The sequence below is a fragment of the Cherax quadricarinatus genome, chromosome 90 (assembly GCF_038502225.1).
Source record: "Cherax quadricarinatus isolate ZL_2023a chromosome 90, ASM3850222v1, whole genome shotgun sequence".
Taxonomy (NCBI): Eukaryota; Metazoa; Arthropoda; class Malacostraca; order Decapoda; family Parastacidae; genus Cherax; species Cherax quadricarinatus.
In genome coordinates, this window is record NC_091381.1 from 4,385,010 (window position 1) to 4,410,075 (window position 25,066).

General features: G+C 40.2%; 1 long non-coding RNA gene across 1 annotated transcript in view; it reads right to left on the reverse strand.

Annotated features, from left to right (window-relative positions):
• Positions 1-3,502: 3,502 nt before the first annotated feature.
• The window catches only part of LOC128693327 (uncharacterized), a 99,926-nt gene continuing 78,362 nt past the window's right edge, over positions 3,503-25,066 (reverse strand). The window contains exon 3 of the long non-coding RNA XR_008407705.2: positions 3,503-4,329. This is a non-coding gene — a long non-coding RNA (uncharacterized lncRNA). The remainder of the gene's footprint in view (positions 4,330-25,066) is intronic.

Here is a 25,066-nt window from a genome sequence, read left to right on the forward strand (position 1 = left end):
TATATATGTGCAAAACAACCACTGTGAAAGAATAGAGAAATTCCAAGCTCTTTCGTGACTACTCACATTATCCTTGATAATTTCTCTATTCTTTCACAGTGGTTGTTTTGCATATTTTGCTGTATAGCCCTTGTGGCTTAGCGCTTCTTTTTGATTATAATAATAATGCATATTATGAAATCACCTGTTTACTGTGATATATATGTTCCAGCGCCTCAGCGTTACCATCCAAAGGGGAAATGCTTGCTGCATACTTGGCTCGCGTCCGGCTTCGGAGGAGCTGGAGGAAATTCATGATCTTTCATGCACTGTAAAATTGTATGCATGTTTGTGTTTTTCTGTAAATGTATTCTGTTTATTACTATATGTTCACATAGAATATAAAATATATAGGGGGTGGTAGAAGAAAATATTCAAACAGCTCCGGGGAGAACCTTGAGTTTTCCCTGAGGCACGTTTATTGACTTCTCTGAGGATGAGGATCCCCATTCCAGCTATAGAGGTGAAAGTGTTGAATGATTATGAAAGTTTTTTCTTTTTGGGGATTTTCTTTCTTTTTGGGTCACCCTGCCTCGGTGGGAGACGGACGACTTGTTGAAAAAAAAATATATATATATATATATATATATATACATTATATAGGCGTATATATATATATATATATATATCATATATATATATATATATATGTGTGTGTGTGTGTGTGTGTGTGTGTGTGTGTGTGTGTGTGTCACTACCAGCAAGATCTACAGGAGGTTACACTGGAATTCGATCACAACACCCCAAAGAGATGGCAAATCTACTCGGCGCATCTGCATCAATTCTTCTCTCCGAATTAACAACCTTCGTTAACAACTGCCTGGCTGGGCGAATCCCAGAAGAAATTTATTATTATTATAATCAAAAAGAAGCGCCCAGAAGAAATTAAACCTTTCTTTTTTGGAGCCTCACTATGCACTTTGATGAAGGAATGGGGAATCAGACCCATTTCTGTTGGTAAAACTCTTCTCCGTCTCGTTGCCAAAGCAGCAGTAAGAAACATTCGCCTAGAAGCTGCCAGTTTACTCCAGCCACACCAACTGGGCTTTGGGGTCCCTTAAGGCAGTGAAGCCGTAGCTCATGCAGCAAGGGCCTACATCAGGGACCTACCAGAAGACAAGGCCATAGTCAAACTTGACTTTAGAAAAACTTTTGATATTGTGAAGAGATGTGGTCTTGCCAGCCGTTCGGGATCGGTTCCCCAGTCGTTTTTCCTTTATTTCAGCTAGCTACAGCAAACCCTCAATTCTTTTGTTTGGCGAACGTGAAATTCCTTCATCAGAGGGTGTTCAGCAGGGTGATCCACTCGTTCCACTTCTTTTCTGCTTGGCGGTAAGAGAACTAACTTCCAGCCTGCTCAGCGAGCTCAACATCTGGTACCTGGATTAAGGCACTCTGGCAGGTGTTGAGTCCCTGCTAGAGGACCTACAACTGGTAAAGACACAGGGAAAAGCCTTGTGACTCATCCTCAATCCCTCCAAGTATGAAATCATCACAACGAACCAGGAAATAATCAGAGCTGTACCAACAACCCTCCCTGAAGCCTCTACTACCACTACTTTCAAGATCATCCTCTTGAGAGCATCGCTGGGTCATCAGGCCATCGACACAGTCCTCAAGGACAAACTGAATGACCTGAAGATAATGGAAGAGAGAATAAGAGATCTTGATGCCCATGATCCCCTGTATCTCCTCACAAGTTGTCTTACTATCCCGAGACTCACTTCCTGAGGTGCGCTCCCTCTTTAGACAACCCAACACTCAACGAATATGACTCGCTCCTGAGATTAATCTTGAAGGACACTGAATCTGTTACTTAAAGACCACCAATGGGATCAGGCAACTCTCTCAGTGCGACTGGGAGGTATAGGGGCGCGCAAAACAACGCAGGTATTACCTGCATTTCTGTCCTCGTGTTTGGCTTCCAGTGGACTAGTCAAGGAGATTGTCCCCGAACGCTTGAGAGGTGCGGTAGGAGCTCAAGACCCCAGGTTTACTGAAGCAGCCGTGTGGTCGGACACCCTTGCCGACTCCTCCAGTAGATCAACTCCTTCCAAAAAGCACAGACAGTCTCACTGAGACAAACCGATCATGGAAAAAATCGCCAACACAGTGCTCACCAACGCTTCAGGAAATAACAAAGCTCGTCTCCTAGCGGTGAAGGCACCACATTCAGATTTCCTTTCGGCTGTTCCCAATTCCTCTATGGGCTCTCGACTCGACCCACAGGCCATTCGGATTCATGTTGCTCTTCGCCTAGCCGCCCCCATTCTCACCGAAAATAGGTGTATTTGCGGCAGGGCGACGGCTGATCAATTCGGACGTCATGGTCTCGTGTGCCACACATCAGAAGGGAAGTATGCCAGGCATGAGGAGGTCAATGACATCATAAAGAGAAGCCTCGCCACAGCCCGTTGCCCAGCTCAACGGGAACCCCGAGTACAGAGGTCTGACGGAAGTCAAAAGTGTCATGATGGAGCCACTATGCTACCCTGGAAAGAGGGTAAGCAGATTTACCTGGGACTACACCTGTGCCACCACATTGGCAGACACCTACTTGCCATACTCTGAAGATGCAAGGGGGTGGAGCCACCAGCTACAGGGAGACCCAGAAGACCTACAAATAAGGCATTCATATGCTAATCATTCGTAGCAAAAACATATATTGTATGCTACAGATAATACTGTCAAACTAGTGTACTATGTTTATGTATCAAAAAAAATAGATCAGAAAACTGAATTATTTTCGTAATAATTTATCGCTTAAGATAAAAACATCAAGGTTTAAATCCTGCGTAAGAAAAGAGCGGTTTATCACATTAAGAAAATAAATACCATAGCGTTTACACACAAAAACAAATCAATGTAGATCAGGAATTACGTAAATAAGTTTGACAGAGTTCCAGCAAATACAAAATGAAATCATCAGGATTTGTGTCCACAAAAATCTTTACGAGTAACATTTACAAGTTGCTGCCAAGGCACGTTCACGACCGCCTGACCACTGTCAAGGCACGTTCACAAACGCCAGACCTTTGCCAAGGCACGTTCACGAGCGCCCGATTACTGCTAAGGGACGTTGACGAGCGCCATACTACTGTCAAGGCACGTTCACGAGCACCAGACCACTACCAAGGCACGTTCACGAGCACCAGACCTTTGCCAAGGCACGTTCAAGAGCCCCATATTACTGCTAAGGCACGTTCACGAGCGCCAGACCACTGCTAAGGCACGTTCACGAGCGCCTGACCACTGCTAAGGCACGTTCACGAGCGCCTGACCACTGCTAAGGGACGTTCACGAGCGCCTGACCACTGTCACAAAGCTGTTGCTTTATGTTGCAAGTGAGTTGTGGAAGTATGAGTGCATAGCGACACTGGACGAAGCTTAGATCTAACCTAATGACATTAACAGGTGTAAAAATATTTAGTACTGCCTAATAGAGGATAAAATACACCAGGCTTAGCTTGAAGGTAAGATTTAAAATGCATGCGCAAATATCTCCTGAGATTAACTTCATAAATTTATTTTTTTTTCTTCAGCACGCGTATTGGAAGTGTTGTCAAACTAAATAGAAAGAGAATATTACTGAATTATACCGACTAAAATCGATTTATATTTAAAAAATAGTCCAAAATGTAGCATTATTTATGAGAGCACTTAAATCCGAGTAACACAAGTTTCTATTGTGCTGTAAATATTTATATGCCGGCTGAAGTCGACAGTAGTTGAAGAAGTTTGCCACGAGGGTGGTCCCAGTCGACACAAGACATGGACAGCAACAGTCTCTAAAATTGTCACCAGTATGGTTTATATCCACGAGTGGTATGGCAGGGGAGGACAACAACAATCGCACACAGAGACTAGTCAAGCAAGATGAAATGTTTTATGAAAATTGTGTACAGAATTCACTTTGTTTTTGTATTTAAGAAGCCGATGAGGCCTTCCAAACCAGTCTTTAATACATCAGCCCTGATAATAATTAACACAAATCCAATGCTTAAAAATGCTAAACGAAAACAAAGTGAACACTATTTCTATCCCGAGGATGGCAGAAGGATTGCTAATTTGCCGACGTTAGTGAGGGAGGTAAGGTGTTATCTCAGTTGCATCAGGTCTGGTGTCCCATATCAGCCACGACTCAGATCCTCACTATCACCAACATCTCGAATCATCAGTCTCGCTAGGCGACATGTTTGGTCCCTGGTCCACCTCCGTGCTGTGCCTCACACAACACTTTAATTTACCAAGGAAGTCTACTGACCAATCTGTCTCAATGTTATCTTCTTCCTGAAAGATATAATAGAGTTAGTGTCACAGCCAGAGCGGCTGCATACGTTCATTTTACATGATATGAAGAAAAGTGAAGCAGGTAAGATGGGTGCAGACATGGGTGGGAGCAGCCTGGAGAGGTGAGGAGATATACCGAGATAGTCTCAGTAGCCCTCACCTGCGTGGTCCTTAAAACGTCAACACACTAATCACATAAGATATTATGAATCTTCACAGAGAAGCAGCGAGGGCATTTATCCTTGAACTTTGTGTGTGTGTGTGACTGACTACTTTAATTCTCAAAGCTTATGACGACGTTTCGGTCATACTTGGACCACTAACAAATCACACTAACACACGAAGATGAGGGAGCCATTATATATAGGAGAGGAGGACAGGGACGGGACAAAGAGAGGAAGAAAGAAGGTAGTGGAAAATATTTTGCATATGTGGTGAAGAAGACAGAATGAATCCTTATATATATGTTCATGAAGACAGCTTTAGGTTTCACCAACTTTTACATACATTATTATATTTATATACACTTAGGAGAACAGGTTGAGCATATCTTCTCTCAGATCCATTTTTTTACCTTGTTGTCATCTTGGGTTACGTCCTACCATGTGATATTTTGTCTCTGATCGTTTCCACAGCGCACAGTTTTAATACTTTACATTTGCCGGGACTGAACTCATCCCCAGCAAAGGTGTAAATCTTAACTAGATAACAAAAACGAAAAGATTCAAGACGTTTAATGAAATAAATTATCACGTTATCAGACAATTAAGTTTAAAAAGTAACACGTTCAAGTAAATATATGTATGCACATATACTTGCTCGGGAAAATACAATTACTGTAAAATTTATGCTTCACTGAGCACTAAGACGAACTTGCAGCAATACATATTGAAAATTTTATTAACAATTCAGAAAGGTTGTTTGAGTGTTAAGACATGTGAATCTACACTCAAGGGTTTTGTGGAGTTTCATAGCAGTTTTTTTCCCATTCAGAAATTCAAATGGACGACAGAATAATAGGAAGGCTGGAGGCCTAAGAAGGCAGTGGGGCGGCAAGTAGATGAATGAGGGCAGATGGTGTTGATAATGTCAGGTCACTCCTGATGTCTCCCACTGCCAGGGACGTCCATGATATCTCCCACCCTCAACGACTTTGGCGATGTTCCATCCCCCACAGTGACTCGTGCCTAGGTGGATAATATACAGTACATCGTCCCTGAGTTTCTATCTTTGATGTCTCGTTAAATTTCGCTGCACCACAGTGATGCCAGATGCGCACGAGATTTGTTGAGATCTAACAGCAGAGGCCATGGCTGTCGGTGAGAGGTGAGGAAAAAGCAGAAACATTATTGTCTTTACAATTGACATGTATGAAGACAAAAACGTAAGTTGCAGAACAAACTTTTATTGGGACAACGCTTCTCTTGTGACTTGATAAAGATCTACACAGAACGAGACGTTGTCCCACTGAAAGCTGGTTCTGAAACTTGTCTGTTTGTTCAAGAGCCTAATACATTAATCCTTGCCGATGAGGATCTAACAGCAGTACCTTATCTCTCCTTATCTTCATGCATACAGATTTTTTAACGAGATAAAAACTCTAAACACGTAAACACTTTGTTTCAAAAGTTATACATACTACTATTTATAGCTAGAGAACTCGCTATAACGTCTGTAGTAATTCAGCATTGATTATTACAAGGATAAGAAATTAGTGAGTTGTCAGGCGACTTCGAGAATCGAGAGATGAGGTGATAGTTCAGCAGATCGCAGGGGGCAATGTTTATCCTTCTTTATCTGTAATTACAGTTAAAAGCTACATCCATCACGATAGCTAGGAGGTGTCAAGAGGGCAGGTGCTGTGACCACACTGTAGCCACCCCTGTCTTCACAACATGTATCGGCTAGGGGTCACTCCACTCATCCTAACAATCCACTCCAACCATTCACTTCTTAGACTCCATCTGGTACTTCTTTGAATACATTCATGAAAACACACAAATAATAAGCTACTCACAGATCCCTCCTTCATTAGAGATGCAGCCTAGCCACGTTCTGCTCAGAAAAAAAATAACGAAAATCTTACATAGATTTTCCCGTGGGACGAGTTTATTTTTCAACGGCACTCATCATGTAAGTAAACAAACCGTAGTGATGACGGTACATTACAACCCATATCGTTTATTCACAATTAGCAGTATCATCTCCAGCCTTTCTTCTTACAACAGATAGCTTTCACTACTTTTTCAATCAGATTTACCTATTTATTGCAACTAGACATTTTGGAAAAAGTCTGCCTACCTTAGTTACAACAACTTCAACAATGACAGTGACAAAGTTCATTTTTATAAAGTTCGGTATAGTATAGAACTGATATAGGATTAATTTATAAAAAGTTCCTCGTTATGTAGAGCATTTTGGGGAAACCTTAAAATTAACTTATAACTACTGATTTTTTAGTTAGGTTTGGTATAACATTTGTAGTTGTAAATATTGAAGTAGAACATATTTTTGACTATAACATATATTGAAATATATTAGTGGCAACGAGACCTCGGTATGAATGCTAATATCATGTGGATCAACAGAGTTGCTAGTGATAAGAGAGGAAGAAGGACAGGTGAAATCGCCAAGTCAACTGTTTCAACTACAAAATAAAGTGATCGGAAATTGTTAATTTGGCCAATTTAACACAAAGTTCAAAATATTCCAATTTCAAAATAGGGTCCAGAATGAACAATGTAGGCATTCCTGGCACTAAACTAACATTTCCTCTGTTCATTAGTTATGTTTTGAGGCTTTACAAATAAATTCCATTTTGATTTTTTATTCACATAATGAATTTTTATTCACACCAAAAAATAGAAGATTTACTGTTATGCAATACTGTAATAATTGTATAAATATCATCACCCTATTTGTGAATGTATATTAGACCCACCAGCTGACGTGTATTAGATGTGTGAGGTCGTTTGTTTACTCTTGAATATCGGCAAAAATTTAACATTTCCGCTACTTTGAGCTCAGTTTCAAGCCATTTCCAATGCTAAAACCAATCAAAATCATCTCTATTTCTGTAATATGTCTTCCATTCTATCAAATGAGACCAAGAAATCGCAAATACAACTATAAAAAACATACGAAAAAACACTGCAAAGTTGCTGTTTTAATCGAAAAATCATGATTTCATTTTTTTTCTCTCATTATGCACAGTGTGCTGCAGGATCTGTTTTATGTGGTGCACACATACCACATAGGTGTATTCTCTCATATCTAGGCCCAAATGTACCACTCACAGTTTATCAGAGTGAGCTGAGCTCATGGCGTAGATCTACGGTTTGGACCCTGAACGTAAAGCCGTAGATCTACGGGACGGACCCTGAAAGGGATATATATATATATATATATATATCATGCCGAATAGGTAAAACTTGCGATTTTGACTTAAATACCAGCGCTTTTCTTGCCGAATAAGGCAAGCGAAAATTTGTGTATGCAATAATTTTGCAAAAATCATTCTGAACCAAAAGAAAAAATACATTTCATTGTGCTTGTGTATCATTAAATTATTGTAAACTTATCTAAAATATATTTAGTTGGTTTAGGCTAAACTAAATTGCGCTTTTTATAAGGTTAGGTAAGTTTTTTAAGGTTCTTTTGGTACAAAATTATTACTTTTACATAAACATAAATGGAAAAATATATCTTTAAAAGTACATGAGAAAATTTAGAAACTACTTAATTTTAAATGAATTCTTGCTAATTGACCAGTTTTATCTATTGTAACCACGAACAAGTTGTATTTAATCAATAACAACACTGCGACTAGCCGGGGGCTCGAACCCGCGTTGTTTTAGCCCACCTCATGGTGAGTAAAAATTCACGACGCTCTAACCCACTGGACCATACAATGCTCAAAAGATCACAACACCTAGCTCTGTTGGGTGCTTGATCTTTGTAGGATTTTATGGACCCGTGGGTTAGAGCGTCGTGAATTTTCGCTCAACATGAGGCGGGCTAAAACAACACAGGTTCGATCCCCCGGCTAGTCCCAGTGTTGTTATATATATATATATATATATATATATATATATATATATATATATATATATATATATATATATATATATATATATATATATATATATAATCAGAGAGTTATGCCGCTTGGGATTACAAATTGTAGACTTACGTGAAATATATATTTTCGAATACGAGAACACTTAATGATAAATCAAATAATTATTAAACAAAGTTAAATAACATTCAATAACGATAAACTTAAGCACATATATAACACTGACATAACAAATATCTGTAATGGCTACAAAAAAACAAATATACAGAGGTGCTGGAAATTGGTTCTTTATACCCATACCTGTAAGGATTACGCCTCTTCTGTATCCAAATAAATTGAAATTAATTAGTGAAACTATTGACAAGAACTAAACTAAATATTAAAATACATTCGATTACAATAATAGGTGTTGTCTAGAGGAACGTGTGACTGCTTGAAGTTGTGGTAATTAAATATAAGAAATATCCACCAGATATAACCACCAGATGATTAGCTTTGAAAATAGATCGGACCATGCCTGTATACTGCATTTTAAATGTTAATATCAAACTGATGCATAAACAGCTGTTGCAAAATATCTGCTTTTCGTCAGTTTTAGGGTAATTAGCATTCGCTGATCCTCATATCCGGCAGAACGTTTTATGCTCTCTTAATTACACGACGTAAAGACCAACAATTAGTTTCTTGCTGAGAAGGACCCTAGTCTGACCCAGGAAGAGGCGGAAGGCAGCAGGCATTGATGGATTGTTCCGGACCCTAAGTCCTGTTCATTCAAAGTAACAAGGTTCCTTACAGATCTCAGCACCAAACCAATCTTCCAGCTATGCTCAGTGAGCATAGTAACAAGGCTTCTTACAGAGCTCAGCATCAAAACAATCTTCCAGCTAAGCTCAGTGAGCATAGTAACAAGGCTTCTCACAGAGCTCAGCATGAAAACAATCTTCCAGGTAGGCTCAGTCCACTCAGAGTAACAAGGTTAATTGGAGAGCTTCGCACTAAAAGACCCGTCCACCAGAAGAATCAAATTATCTCACAGAGGGAATTAGTGTTCTTGCTGTGAAATCATTTCTTTAACTGCACCATCATATTGATATGTGATGCATTGATGTTTGGTGTTATGTGCTATGTCACCTTGACCTATGTTATCTTGTGTTTTGCTGTCTGAGGACTGTTTTGTGTTATGTTGTCTAGTGTTTACTGTTCTATGTTGTCTTGTGCAATGTTTTCTTTTCTTATATTGCCCCATTTTTTTCTTGTGGTATGTCACCACGTGTTAAGTTGCTTTATATTGAAGAGCCTTGTGCTGTTGCAGCCGTATCAACAGCATATGCACTCTCGGGGAACGTTGATATACGAAATGTTTAAGTAATCTTTACCTCGTTTTTGAGCCTTCAAACGCCTGTATTCAGCCCAAAAATCAATTTTTCATTCACTGACCACCAGTTTGACTGACTTCATACCACATCACTTTATTGCATTATGGACAAAAACAAACCACCAAAATTCATGGCTGACTATAGGAATTGTTCCCCAAAACGAATTAAACGCAGTTAAGCTCGATTATTATGGTAAATTACATGGCCTGATGATTAACTAGTTATGTAGATGCATTCTACTCAAAATTATTAGTGACCATTTAAATATAAGATCTAGTTTGGCATAAAAAAACAGCTTAACTTTTATTACGTCTTCGATTATATAACACTGCTATTAAAAGAAATATTTACTACAGCGATTCTTCAAATAATCGCATCGCATGCAAGCTAGAGGAAAATATGTCAATTTTATTTTTTTGCTTGACGCAAAGTAACGAAGAATAACACTGTTCACATACTCGGATTACATATATATATATATATATATATATATATATATATATATATATATATATATATATATATATATATATATATATATATATATGTAATCCGAGTATGTGAACAGTGTTATGTTGTGTATCTTTATACGTATATGCTTCTAGACTGTTGTATTCTGAGCACCTCTGCAAAAATAGTGATAATGTGTGAGTGTGGTGAAAGTGTTGAATGATGATGAAAGTATTTTCTTTTTGGGGATTTTCTTTCTTTTTTGGGTCACCCTGCCTCGGTGGGAGACGACCGACTTGTTGAAAAAAAAAATATATATATATATCTTGAGCTTTATCCTGAACTACAATTCTTTCTGGCCAGATAATCAAACCATCAACGAGCGTTGCAGTGAACGTCTTGTTTTGTTACCCTGCCCGAGGTACTGCCTAAAATTTTGAAAGAAGGATAATATTAAGAACTGGAATACCGCACTTTATAACATATAAATTTTACTCAACGCACATTGCACTGACTTATTATAAATGTTAGGAAAATTAATTTAGTTTAAATTGGAAGATTAATGGCATGAAATCTGTCTTCTAGAATACCTCTGTAACACAGTCGATGGACGACTGCAAGTAACCAAGTTAAGTTTTCCTCTGTTGTCTAGAGAAGTATGTATACTCCAGATTGTCAATGAGTTTCTGCGCCTATTTGTGAATAGTCACACCCAGACTATATAACCTGGAAAACTCACCGCGTCGGCGAAGCGTCGCCAATAAAGGACCTACATTCTATTTTATAAATTATTTACTCTAACAATGACCTACTTTAGGAATAATCAGCTTTAATTTTAAGACGATCTGACTTTCCATTAAACTACAATAACAATGATCGACCTTAAGATTGATCTGCCTCAGCATTGATCTTCTTTATCAATGATTCACGATGTTTTAATTTTGGTCTTCTGATATTACCACAAAATCGATGTTTTAATTTTGGTCTTCTGATATTACCACAAAATCGATGTTTTAATTTTGGTCTTCTGATATTACCACAAAATCGATGTTTTAATTTTGGTCTTCTTATATTACCACAAAATCGATGTTTTAATTTTGGTCTTCTGATATTACCACAAAATCGATGTTTTAATTTTGGTCTTCTGATATTACCACAAAATATTACCACAAAATCGATGTTTTAATTTTGGTCTTCTGATATTACCACAAAATCGATGTTTTAATTTTGGTCTTCTGATATTACCACAAAATCGATGTTTTAATTTTGGTCTTCTGATATTACCACAAAATCGATGTTTTAATTTTGGTCTTCTGATATTACCACAAAATCGATGTTTTAATTTTGGTCTTCTGATATTACCACAAAATCGATGTTTTAATTTTGGTCTTCTGATATTACCACAAAATCGTTAAATCATCATCATTATCATTCCTATTTTCAGATTAGTATGAATCATTCTCGCTTTTATTACTGGCAATAGAAAATACTTCCCTAATATTTTTTTCCCGTTAAATGTATTAATATTGGTAATAATATTTTAAGAAGCACAGGAAATAATATTATTAATGATAATGTTTTTAATGCTTTACAATATTCATGTGAAGAATGTATTAATACTTGTGAATAATAAAATGGTATAAAATACCGACAGGTTGTTAGGTAAGACACATATGCAACAGTTAGGTATCTTTATTTCGAAATAAAGATACCTAACTGTTGCATGTGTCTTACATTAATACTTGTATTAATATTTGCATTATTATTGACAATAACATTAATATCATTATATTAATTTTAACATATCTGTGTAAATTAGTTGGGCTGGTTAGGTAAGATTTGTCTGGAAACAGGACAAGTGTTTCCTGACGCGGGTCTTATTCATATAATGATCCGCAACAGGTAGTGGATGTGGAGGTAGACATGTTGGAAACGTGTTTGGAAAGGGAGTTGATGGATTATTATTATTATAATCAAGGGGGAAGCGCTAAACCCGGAGGATTATACAGCGCCTGTGGGGGGGTGTGGAAGGCATTCAGGCTTAATTCGGGGAACTGGAGCACAGATCCAATTCCCTAAATCAAGAGCCCCTCACCAACATCAAGGAACCTTCCTTGAGGGGTAGGGGGGGGAGTTGATGGAGAGGACTATGTATCTCTTCTGGGCAGTGTCTTCTCTGGGTGAGTTAAAGGTGTTATATGCCCGTGATGATGTCTGTGATGATGTGACGAGGATATTGATGTTTAGAAAATACCTGTTTGATGAGAGAGCATTGTTCCTCAAGGAACTCATTGCTGCTGATTCGGAGTGCACGAGGAAAATGCATTAGAGAATGCAGACGCCGGGCATATAACTTCTTTGACTCACCCAGAGATGACACTGCCGAGAGGAGATACATAGTCTTCCCCACCAACTCCGTTTTCAAACACGTTTTCAAACACGTTTTCAAACACGTTGTCAACATCTTTTCCAATACTTCATTCCAAGTGTTTACCTCCACATCCATTACTATCATGGACATTGACATCACCAGTAAGGACAGAACAAGGTTCAATCCTCTGCTGGGGTGTACATATTCCCTTGCAATGATTACAACCAATTATACGTGGGCGAAACGTCCACAGACTTCCAAAACGTATTTCAGGAAACCAGTACACAGACAGTTCGAACACTTTAAGGAACGTCTACGTTCGAAACCGAAACTTCAATAACCATTTAATCAACTAATGAAACGCAAAACTTATCGCCAGAGAAGAAAATACACAGTACCGCATTACCTTCGAATCATAACTTATGTGTATATGTAACAATTTCAACCAGAACAACGTCTTGTGTAACATAGCTGAAGCTACTGCCAAGAAACTTCATCGTTTGTAGATGAATAGAATACGGCATACTTGCGGAGAAGGAGCTTATAAACCGTAGGAAGGAGAGGTGCAGCAGTCATAGGTGGTGTCACATTTGTTCAATGTGGAAGTAGGTCGTGCCCAAGAATTAGGCAAGTGAAGAATTCCCAAGTATTAAGATCCCAAGAAGTTGCAGTGTCTGACAGGTTTGTAGATGAATGGTTCAGAGAACCGACATGTTGATAAATTAGACACATATGCAACTCTTGCACATGTTCTTGCACTCTTGTTCTTCAAGATTCTCCTTTGTATGGACTGATGAAGCCACTGTGTGGCGAAACGTTTCCTCAATAAAGATCCCCACGAGTTGCACATGTGTCTAATTTATCAACATGTCGGTTCTCTGAACCATTCATCTACAAACCTGTCAGACACTGCAACTTCTTGGGATCTTAATACTTGGGAATTCTTAGCTTGCCTAATTCTTGGGCACGACCTACTTCCACATTGAACAAATGTGACACCACCTATGACTGCTGCACCTCTCCTTCCTACGGTTTATAAGCTCCTTCTCCGCAAGTATGCCGTATTCTGTTCAAGATTGATGGACTGACCACATCGACTTAAGGTTGAGGGACTGATTACCTCATTCTTCTCCTGTTCTTCAAGATTCTCCTTTGTATGGACTAATGAAGCCACTGTGAGGCGAAACGTTTCCTCAATAAAGATGCCCAAGAGTTGCACATGTGTCTAATTTATCAAACTTCATCGTTATACAACATAACAACATACACACCCGCAAGTCCCACAGGGGATCCGTCTGATATACAACCTTCCAAATATTCTCGGCGGTCCCTTACAGGTCCGTCTCAGATCTTACCTATTCAGCATTCTCCACCTGACTCACCACCCTATAAATACTCATGTGAACATTAAAATGGTATAAAATACCGACAGGTTGTTAGGTAAGACACATATGCAACAGTTAGGTATCTTTATTTCGAAACGTTTCACCTACACAGTAGGCTTCTTCAGTCGAGTACAGAAAAGTTGATTGAAGCAGAAGATACTTGAAGACGATGTAATCAGTCCATCACCCTTAAAGTTTTGAGGTGGTCAGTCCCTCAGTCTGGAGAAGAGTATTGTTCCATAGTCTGGAACAATATGTAGTTGAAGTGATAGGATGGAGCCTTATATAGCGCCAGGAAGTGAGACGTAGGTCACTAGTAGAGGTAAGAATGTTGGCGTTGAGAGGTCAGGTCCCTCTCAAATCCAGCCATTCTCACTAGTAGAGGTTGTTGAAGTTGATTCCAAGTCTGTACCAAGATACCCTTGTGTTGCAGTGTCTGACAGAGTGAACAATAAAATACCATCGGGTTATGGACTGATTACATCGTCTTCAAGTATCTTCTGCTTCAATCAACTTTGCTGTACTCGACTGAAGAATCCTACTGTGTAGGCGAAACGTTTCGAAATAAAGATACCTAACTGTTGCATATGTGTCTTACCTAACAAATACTCATGTGACTTGATAAAGCCCACTGTGTGGGCGGAACGTTCTCACTAAAGTATTGCATTATACTGCATTTGTATTTATTTTTCCATCGTGTCGGTATTTTATACTATTTATCTTCTTACTTTCAAGTACCCGCTTACACGCACCCTTCAAAACCTCTTTTCTTATATTGCTCTCAAAATAGATATTAATAATGGTAATGATGTTGTTGATATTTATAGGAACAGGTTTTCGAATGGCGATAATAAAGTGAAAACAAGTTTAATTGTAGTAACGACTCACACCAAAATCTTGTCTTCATTTTTTTGGTTATAATAATGTTGTTGCAGACATGAAAATTATGCCGTTTGATACAAAAACACATCATGAAGAGTTCTGGTTTCTCCGCCAGCTGTACTGTCCAAAAAATTGTTACGAAGAATTAGTGACTTTGTGGCGGCAGGAGGCTCCTGAAGGCTCTTCAACAGCAACAGCCCAGTTTTTAAAACAATAGCAAAAATAATGTGAGTATAGCAGTTGCCGATTCACATCCATGTATCTATTTATTGTTAGGTGAATAGAGACGCAGCAAGTGTAAGAAATCTTGGCCAAAAGTATCGTCCTGCCCAAGAACCGAAACCAAATCCTTCAACTGTCATCTGAATACTATGCCATCGAGGTATTGGCTACCTAACTTTTCAGTATTTACACTTTAAGAAACTATCTGGAGCATCGCGTGGTTTGAAAACATGTTTGGTAGTTACAGACTGCCTCTGGAACATTAGAAGAACCAGTATGAGTCTTTAATTTAACAACAGGAATGTATTCAAGTAAATGCGCCAAGCCTGCAAGGGTCGTACAATACTTGGAGAGTGAACATTAAAATGGTATAAAATACCGACAGGTTGTTAGGTAAGACACATATGCAACAGTTAGTTATATTTATTTCGAAACGTTTCGCCTACACAGTAGGCTTCTTCAGTCGAGTACGAATGGTATATAATACCGACAAGATGAGAGTAAGACACATGTGCAACATCTGGGTATCTTTATTGTAGACGTTTCGCCATCCAGTGGCTTTATCAATACAAATTCTAGGACATAACTTGAAGACAGTAGAACTATGTACAGAAGATGAGGTAATCAGTCCCTCAACCTAGGAGTAGGTGCGAACAGCACCGACTATGGTGCTGTTCGCACCTACTCCTAGGTTGAGGGACTGATTACCTCATCTTCTGTACATAGTTCTACTGTCTTCAAGTTATGTCCTAGAATTTGTATTGATAAAGCCACTGGATGGCGAAACGTCTACAATAAAGATACCCAGATGTTGCACATGTGTCTTACTCTCATCTTCTTCAGTCGAGTACAGAAAAGTTGATAGAATCAGAAGAGACTTGAAGACGATGTAATCAGTCCATCACCCTTGAAGTTTTGAGGTGGTCAGTCCTTCAGTCTCGAGAAGAGTATTGTTCCATAGTCTGAAACAATATGGAGTTGAAGTGACAGGATGGAGCCTTATATAGCGCCAGGAGGAGATGTAGGCCACTGGTATAGGTAAGAATGTAGTCTCTTCTGCTTCTATCAACTTTTCTGTACTCGACTGGAGAAGCCTACTGTGTAGACGAAACGTTTCGAAATAAAGATACCTAACTGTTGCATATGTGTCTTACCTAACAACCTGTCGGTATTTTATACCATTTCAATGTTCACTCTGTCAGGCACTGCAACACAAGGGTATCTTGGTAAAGAACTGAAATCAACTTGGACAACTTCTACTAGTGAGAATGGCTGGATTTGAAGGGCATGACCTCTCAACGACTACATTCTTACCTCTACCAGTGGCCTACATCTCACCTCCTGGCGGTATATAAGGCTCCATCCTGTCACTTCAAATCCACTACAGTCCTCCTATGATCCCCACGATGGGGTTGCCATCCTTGTCAAATCCAACATAAAACACGAATTTCTCCCAGCCCTTTTATTCACCAACACTGTCTTGCAGTCAGAATGCACACCCACCTTGGTCCCTTTATCTTTTTCACCACCTATGCTCGCCCAAGCACTATTCTCAACATACACGACCTTTCCTTGGTCTTCAACTACACCAACATACCTACTAGCTGACATGAATGCCAAACACACCGCCTTTCATCACACCAGTAACAACCAACTTGGTCACCAATTACTCAACTTCACAAACCATAAACAACTAATTTATCCCGGCCCAGACTTCAACACCTACAACCACATGGGCCAAGGCAAACCAGACATCATTCTAGCAAACCGAGCCAGCTCTCTATTTCAACACTACATCTCACCTGGCCCTATTACAGGCTCTGATGACATCCCAGTCATCTTACACATCTCCCCCCAACCCTATCCTCATCCTAGCCACACCTTCCTTCTCCTACAAGAACGCTGACTGGGATGTTTTCAAACAACACATAGACAATACTAACCTCACCTATGACTATAACAACAAACCTATCTCTGACATCGATACTCAACTTGATCTTATCCAGGACACCATTACACAAGCAGCCAACACCGCAGTACCAAAGAAAACTCACACCACTCGTTATTCCTTCAAACCCTCACTCAGAACAAGAAGATTAATTATCTGCTACCACAACCGCTTCCTCTACAACACAGATTTAATCAAGTCCGATTAGACCTCACTTACCTTAGGAACAACATTCTACACAGCCTAGACCAAGACCACAACAATCACTGGTCACAACTCATACAACAAGCGGACAAACAGCATTATAAAAACACTAAAGCCTTCTGGAACTTTATCAAAAAAATCAGAGGCACAACTTCCACCAACAAATTCAAACACATCACCCACAACAACACACACATCTCAGACCCGCAGGCTGCTACTAACATCTTCAAACACATCTGGGAGAACGTCTTCCACCCTCACCCACCTCACCCTAACGTTATTCAACACATTCAGAGCATAGAACACTGGAACACTGCACACACACAAGAAACAACACCAGATAGCCACATCCATCTGGACTCTCTTACCTCCTCCCAAGAACTCGACACTCCTTTCACCAACACAGACACTCTCCTCAGACACCTTCTTCCCAAGGCTCCTGGTGCCTCTGGCCTAAACCATATTATCCTAAAACACCTTCCTGACTATCATTACTGCCTACCCTAACCTCCTCAATGCCTCCCTTGCCTCTGGATACTTCCCTTCCCTCTTCAAAGCTGCTACTGCTATCCTCCTTCCTAAACCCAAAAAAGACCACTCTGATCCTAGAAAGTATCGCCCTATCAGCCTCCTCGAAACTTTACGAAAACTCTTTGAAAAACTCATCAAACATCGCCTTCGCAGACCTTGGAACACAATTCTCTACTTTCTGATGGCCAGTTTGGCTTCAGAACACACAGATCCACACAGGATGTCATTAACATCATTCTCAACTACATCCACATAAACACAAAACAAAGAAAAAGGACAGCCCTGGTTGCAAAAGACGTTGAAAAAGCTTTTGACACCGGAACGAAGGGCTCAAGTACAAACTCTGCACTAGCTTTAACCTGCCTCTCACTACTCGTAAACTTCTCTGCAACTTCCTAGACGGCCGTACCATGAGAATCAAATTCCAAGGCTGTTACTCTGACTACTTCACACTAAATGCTGGAGTACCCCAGGGATCTGTCCTCTCCCCTACCAGCTACATTTTATACACTAACGACATTCCAACACCTGTATACTACAACTCCATCACACTAGCCTATGCAGACGACATTACACACCTTATGACTCATGCCAATATAGATACACTCACACACAAAACAAAATGAGGTCGACAGGATAGCCATCTGGGAACAAAAATGGAGGATCAAAACCAATGCAGCTAAATCCAGCATTACATATTTTAACTACAGGAAACGTGATCCTCCATTACCTGTCGAGCTCAGAACAGCTGACACCTGCACTTACATCCCCATCACACAATCTGTCACTGACCTTGGCGAAATTTTGACTTTTTTTTGTTTACACGGAAAATTCCCCCAAGGTAGCAAGGCTAAAGGCCCCTTCGGGCCTCTAAACAAAATTGCCCTCTCAACGCCAAAAACTCCCTCTCCCAAACCCCAAAATGCCCCTTGATAACTTATTTTTAGCCTCTTTTTTTCCCTTTTAAAAAACCCCTTTGAAAACTGCAGCGTGTGGGGGAAAAAGGCCTCGCTTTTTTTGTTGATGTCAGATGGGAGGACTTCACCCTAAGCGGGCCCTTTTCATCCCAATTAAATTTTCCCTGAATCTGGGAAAAGTGACAAAACAGTTTTAAACGGGCAACCGGAACAGGCTACTGGACCTCTCCCTTGGGGCCCAGCCCCAAAAACCCAAACACAAACCTTTTCTATACGCATTGACCCTGCTCCTAACCCTATATAAAATAACCGGATTCTCTGACGGGTCCCTTCTCTGACCCACGTTCTTTGGGGATTAAAAAATTTGGCCCCAGATTCTATACGATCGCCTTCGCTGCTGGGTTAAGCCCTGGCTCTATTTCTACGACTAAGAACACTCCTCTCTAGCACTATTCTTCGTCTGTCCCGTCTTCCCCGCTCATCCCATTTGGGATCTTACCTGAACTATCGTTCGTTCGTTCGTTACTTCAACTCCATATTGTTTCAGACTATGGAACAATACTCTTCTTCAGACTGAGGGACTGGCCACCTCAAAACTTCAAGGGTGATGGACTGATTACATCGTCTTCAAGTCTCTTCTGTTTCTATCAACTTTTCTGTACTCGACTGAAGAAGCCTACTGTGTAGGCGAAACGTTTCGAAATAAAGATACCTAATTGTTGCATATGTGTCTTACCTAACAACTTGGAGTGTGGGAAATAATTGGGTTTAACCCCCAAAAAAGAAAGGGTACCTCAGTGTTTGTGGATACAGAATCTTTCAGCATCAAAGCACTCTTGTACGAGGGCTCTTCATCAAAGGTGCCCAATACGGAGGTGCTCGGGGAGGCACAATATATTAAGATAACATCTGATCCTACTTTGCTGCTGTCTTCTCCAGCCAGACTAATGATGCTGAGGACTCTGTTTGGCTACTTCTGCAGTTATTTTCTCTAGCCTAGCTGCTCTATTGTTTTCTCTAATCTGGCTGCTGCTGTTGCTGTCTTGTCCAACCAGACTGCTGCTACCGCTGCTACTATTGCTGCTGTCTTCTCTAGCTTGACTATTGCTACTGCTGCTTTTGTTTTCTCTAGCCTGGTTGTTGCTGAAGCTGTTTCTGTCGTCACCATAACAAACGTCTTCGGTATTGATTCTGCGCTGCAAGCTGCTGCTGGCTTTTTCTCCAGCCTGACTGCTGCTGCTGCTTCTCCTACTATCTTCCAGTAGTGCTTGCTGTTGCCGCTGTAGCTGTATTCTCCAGTCTGGCTGCTCCTTGTTTCTATGTTCCATCCTGGCTGCTGCTACATACCAGCCCGGCTGCTGCTGCTGCTACTGCTGTTGCCCTCCTCATCCTGATTGCTACTGGTGCCCTCTCCAACCTGACTGCTGTCGGTGCTCTCCTTTCCAGTCTGGCTGCTGTTGCTGCCATCTCCAGCCTGGCTGCTATTGGTTAGCTGCCTTCATTAGTCTAACAACTTGGCCACTAAGTGTTTACTTTGCTAATCATTATTATACACAAGAAACAAAATAACAATTTCAAAATTTCTGCGAAGCAATTGATCACATCGTTTTAAATTTACAACTTGAGGAGAACAATCATCTGATCTGAGAATATAAAAATTATTTTAAGCAATATTTACATACAGGCCATGTATCTGGTCATAATTACCAACCTGGCGTTAGGTTATTGCCTTCCTGTCTGGCTTTAATGTGTCTGATTGCTTTTCTCTTTATAAAGTAGATAGATTTAGGTATTATTTAAATGTATTTAACTACTTCGCAATTGAAATACAGCATAGTCATTCGTTTTAGCAACCCAAAAACAACATTAAGAGTTTTGAATATTTTGACTGTGACTAATGGCTTGAGAAATACTCCAATCTTTAGAGCACTGAGTAAATCAAATGTGTTCAAGGTTATCCTTGAAGGTTGTGGAGAGGGGGAAGCACCCTTTGAAGCGGCTCAGGGGCTCTTAACCTAAGGAAATAAAGCTGCCGTCTCTTTCCTCTGATGCACTCTGATTACCCAGTGTTCTTCCCCCATCTCGTGCTCTTCCTCGGCGTTGTACGATCCTTAATGGACTAGCTCCCTCGGCGTTGTACGATCCTTAATGGACTAGCTCCGTCGGCGTTGTACGATACTTACTGGATTAGCTCCCTCGGTGTTGTACGATCCTTGCTGGATTAGCTCCCTCGGCGTTGTACGATCCTTACTGGATTGGCTCCCTCGGCGTTGTACAATCCTTACTGGATTGGTTCCCTCGGCGTTGTACGATCCTTACTGGATTAGCTCCCTCAGCGTTGTACGATCCTTACTGGATTAGCTCCCTCGGCGTTGTACGATCCTTACTGGATTAGCTCCCTCGGCGTTGTACGATACTTACTGGATTAGCTCCCTCGGCGTTGTACGATACTTACTGGATTAGCTCCCTCTGCGTTGTACAATTCTTACTGGATTAGCTCCCTCGACGTTGTACAATTCTTACTGGATTAGCTCCCTCGGCGTTGTACAATCCTTACTGGATTAGCTCCCTCGGCGTTGTACAATCCTTACTGAATTAGCGTTCCCTTATGAATATAATTTTCCTTGGAGGTCATATATCTCCTTCACTAGAAGCGTTGAAAGCTGCATTTTACAAAAGTTAACTCGTAAATATATATATATATATATATATATATATATATATATATATATATATATATATATATGTGTGTGTGTGTGTCGTGCCGAATATGTAAAACTGGTCAATTAGCAAGAACTCACTTAAAATTAAGTCCTTTCTAAAATTTTCTCTTATACGTTTAAAGATGTATTTTTTTCATTAATGTTGATGTAAAAATTTATAATTTTGCACAAAAGAATCTTTGAAAACTTACCTAACCTTATTATAACAAGAACAATTTATTTTAGCCTAACCCAACTAAATATATTTTAGATTTGTCTGCAATAATTTAATACTAAACAAACGCAGTGAAATACATTTTTTTTTCGTTAGGTTCAGAATGATTTTGGCGAAATTATTGCATACACAAATATTCGCTTGTCCTATATGGCAAGATGAGCGTTGCTATTTATTAAGCCAAGATCACAAGTTCTGCCTATTCGGCACGACATACATATATATTATATATATATATATATATATGCATATATATATATGCATATATATATATATATATATATATATATATATATATATATATATATATATATATATATATATATATATATATATATATATATATTACTAGAAGTAGACAGGCAATTTTTTTTTCCTTCGAATATTCAATGTAGACATTGTTTTCAAAACGGATCCCATTCTAAGAACCTCAACTGTATTTGTGAAAAAAAAATCAAACATAATTTACTGTATTTAATAAGGTCTTTTTCCACAGCTCTCAGTGTCTCGTTCTTCCTGTTAATGGTGCAAAGCTGTCTTCCTATCTCTCCTTTCATGTCCATTTACGAAGCTGTGCGAGTCTGTAATTAATTCTCCTTTGTTCCGATTACTCTTCCTTTGTAGCTCGTTTTCCTCACATCTAAGCATTTTTGTAGCATTTGGAATTTCTTAAATTTATCATTATATTTCTGGAGATACGGATCCAATACCAACTCTGCATTATCTAAATTTATTCTAACGTATTTTGTATTAAACGATTTTTTTTTTTTTTTGGTATTTCATGATCCATAAATCTGAAAGTTATTCGGAAAGTTGTCAATGTAGTGTATGTATTTGTCTCCAGTATGTTTATGTGATCTGTCGGTAACAGCGCTGTATTTACATTTCAATGTGCAAGTGTATTTAACGATATTAGTTTCTCTGGAACGCTTGAATATAATATGGGATGTGTACATGTCATAATTTATCATTTATAATGATTTTTTATTATAGTTTATGATGATGACTAGTGAATGTCTTTTCCGATTCGCTTGAAATTTCCAAACTAATAATTAAATGCATTTGCAAGCTTATGCCTCACTCTGCACTATTCCAGTCGCGTGTATTGAGGTACAGGGTACTGGGGTTATGAAATACGTCTAGCTAATATATTTATTATCATTATTATTATTATTATTATTATTATTATTCATAGTAGTAGTAGTAGAGTTATTATTGTAATTATTAATATTAGTATTAGTTAATATTATTCTTATCACAACTAGTAATGACCACTATTATGCCTCGGCTATATACAGTATTGTTGGGACTCACGAAAAATAAACTCCACCACACTGGGTGACAGGCAGCCAGCCACTCACCCTGAATCGTCCAGGAACCACACCCTGTGACCGGGAGCAAGCCAGCCACTCACCCTGAGTCGTCCAGGAACCACACCGTGTGACCGGCAGCCAGCCAGCCAGCCAGCCATTCACCCTGAGTCGTCCAGAAGCCATACCTTGTGACTGGCAGCCAGCCAGCCACTCACCCTGAGTCGTCCAGGAGGTACACTGTATGACCGGCAACCAGCCAGCCACTCACCCTGAGTCGCCCAGGAACCACACCGTGTGACCGGCAGCCAGTCATCCACCCACCCTGAGTCGTCCAGGAACTACACTGTGTGACCGGCAGCCAGCCAGCCGCTCACCCAGAGTCGTCCATTAATCACAACGAGTGACCGGCAACCAGCCAGCCAGCCACTTACCCTGAGTCGTCCAGGAATGTCGCATACAAACACTTTCCTGGGACTTTCCTCTCACATAGATGTATGACATTGTTTTGGTCTGGGGCACTTTCTCTAAATGCTCTTATTTTTTCCTTAATTTAAATATTTTTCTAACCTCTGTTTTTGACCAACTGTTCGTTGATTTGCTTTGTCTTATATCAAGTGAACTTCAGTGATCTGTTTCATTCCATTTTCTTGCTGTATGAAGATATCTGCAAATGTGTGTGTGTGTGTGTGTGTGTGTGTGTGTGTGTGTGTGTGTGTGTGTGTGTGTGTGTGTGTGTGTGTGTGTACTCACCTAGTTGAGGTTGCGGGGGTCGAGTCCGAGCTCCTGGCCCCGCCTCTTCACTGATCGCTACTAGGTCACTCTCTCTGAACCGTGAGCTTTATCATACCTCTGCTTAAAGCTATGTATGGATCCTGCCTCCACTACATCGCTTCCCAAACTATTCCACTTACTGACTACTCTGTGGCTGAAGAAATACTTCCTAACATCCCTATGATTCATCTGTGTCTTCAACTTCTAACTGTGTCCCCCTGTTACTGTGTCCAATCTCTGGAACATCCTGTCTTTGTCCACCTTGTCAATTCCTCTCAGTATTTTGTATGTCGTTATCATGTCCCCCCTATCTCTCCTGTCCTCCAGTGTCGTCAGGTTGATTTCCCTTAACCTCTCCTCGTAGGACATACCTCTTAGCTCTGGGACTAGTCTTGTTGCAAACCTTTGCACTTTCTCTAGTTTCTTTACGTGCTTGGCTAGGTGTGGGTTCCAAACTGGTGCCGCATACTCCAATATGGGCCTAACGTACACGGTGTACAGGGTCCTGAACGATTCCTTATTAAGATGTCGGAATGCTGTTCTGAGGTTTGCTAGGCGCCCATATGCTGCAGCAGCTATTTGATTGATGTGCGCTTCAGGAGATGTGCCTGGTGTTATACTCACCCCAAGATCTTTTTCCTTGAGTGAGGTTTGTAGTCTCTGACCCCCTAGACTGTACTCCGTCTGCTGCCTTCTTTGCCCTTCCCCAATCTTCATGACTTTGCACTTGGTGGGATTGAACTCCAGGAGCCAATTGCTGGACCAGGTCTGCAGCCTGTCCAGATCCCTTTGTAGTTCTGCCTGGTCTTCGATCGAGTGAATTCTTCTCATCAACTTCACGTCATCTGCAAACAGGGACACCTCAGAGTCTATTCCTTCCGTCATGTCGTTCACAAATACCAGAAACAGCACTGGTCCTAGGACTGACCCCTGTGGGACCCCGCTGGTCACAGGTGCCCACTCTGACACCTCGTCACGTACCATAACTCGCTGCTGTCTTCCTGACAAGTATTCCCTGATCCATTGTAGTGCCTTCCCTGTTATCCCTGCTTGGTCCTCCAGTTTTTGCACCAATCTCTTGTGTGGAACTGTGTCAAACGCCTTCTTGCAGTCCAAGAATATGCAATCCACCCACCCCTCTCTCTCTTGTCTTACTGCTGTCACCATGTCATAGAACTCCAGTAGGTTTGTGACACAGGATTTCCCGTCCCTGAAACCATGTTGGCTGCTGTTGATGAGATCATTCCTTTCTAGGTGTTCCACCACTCTTCTCCTGATAATCTTCTCCATGATTTTGCATACTACACATGTCAGTGACACTAGTCTGTAGTTTAATGCTTCATGTCTGTCTC